Here is a 1,602-nt window from a genome sequence, read left to right as displayed (position 1 = left end):
ATTATGGGCTACTGGACTCTTTTAGAATATTTTGCTGAGTTTACACACCTATAATATTCAATAACGGAATTTAGAAAAAATGGGGTATGCCGATGAATGTCCATTTTGTATCTGTGTATTCAAAGTGGTTAGGATAGATGTATAATTACATTCTCTTAATCAATAGAATGATTTGTTCTAATGGTGTTTGTAAATAGGATCTCAAGTCCGCATCTTGTACAGCAATTAACCACTAAGAAGAATACATGCAATGTGTTATTTGTTGAAACTATACTTCCGGTTTGATTTGAAACTGTCTCATTGCTGTTTATCAATAAAATTTTGAAAAAAAACATAAAGACCTTCAAGTTTGCTTGAACATAATCACTTAAATTAGTAGTTCTGCTAACATAACATAGGATATTCTATTTTGAAATCTTCAGAATTTGTGTAAAATGTAAATCATAGACACAGAAAATACTCCCCAGTGAAACATTGAGAAGTAAGATAGTAAGGTAAAATTAAAATATTCTGCTTTCTACCATTAAATTGAAAGTGAAATGATCATTTGGCATGCTCTAACTATACTAAAGTGGGAACAATTCGGAAACATGGAAAAGAAAAGCATAGAGAAAAGAATACCTCTGTCCTGGAGGCATTCCTGCCATATCCAGGTTTTGTGAAGACGTTAGAAAAAGATAAAAGCAAGTAGCTGCTTTGGATCAGGGAAACAGGACTACAAAGCATTGAAAACTGCAGTGTCTCAGCAGGTGACATTTGGGAAGTCTCTTAAGCTCTTTAAGCTTCAATTACCTCCCAAGCAATATGTGAATAAAAGGGATTCCTAAGAGAGAAAGTGATAGCCAGAAATAAGCGAGATAATGTCTACAGCACTTCATGACAATTGCATCATGCAATAAATGTTTATCAATATTAGCAGATTTAGGGCCAGGGAGATGGCTCAGTGGAATAAGTGCTTCCCTGGCAAGCGTGAGGGCCTGAGTTCAATCCCTGGTTCTGAAAAAAAAAATTAGCAGATTTATTTATAATTAATTTTTACAAAGAAAAAAGACACAGAAGAAAGAAAAATCAATGTATTTATAGTTCAAAAAGAAAAAAATTTTCCTAGCAAAGTAATATGTACCAGCAGCCATAAATCTTGACATAAAAAATAGTTTCTGTGTGTGTGTGTGTATGTGTGTGTGTATCAAATATATCTATCATAGTATTGGATTTTTCTTCTTCATTTAAGGTTTGTAAAGAAGTCACTTTACTTCTGCAGATCTTCATTTATTCCTCCAACAGTTGGAATGAAGACATTCTTTTACCTACGACGTTGAAAAGATTCATCAGTGCAGAAGAATACATGACATCTATGAGCAGGCAGGCGTGCACATTATGTATTGAAATGTAAGATAATTTTATCAGTGAAAATTTTATAATCATCAAATAGCAGCAACGTCTTGGCCAAACTCTGCTAGAACTTCTATCACGATAGAAGTTGCACCAAATAATTAGAAAAGCAACACAGAAAGATGAGCAGTTGTTAGGCAAGAATCTTCGGGGAAACATGAAGAGAAATTCAGGGCTAGAATTTCAGATTTTTAGCAGAAGGATTACAGT

This window comes from Octodon degus, unplaced genomic scaffold (genome assembly GCF_000260255.1).
Source record: "Octodon degus isolate 3935 unplaced genomic scaffold, OctDeg1.0 scaffold00159, whole genome shotgun sequence".
Taxonomy (NCBI): Eukaryota; Metazoa; Chordata; class Mammalia; order Rodentia; family Octodontidae; genus Octodon; species Octodon degus.
Note: the sequence above shows the minus strand (reverse complement) of the source record.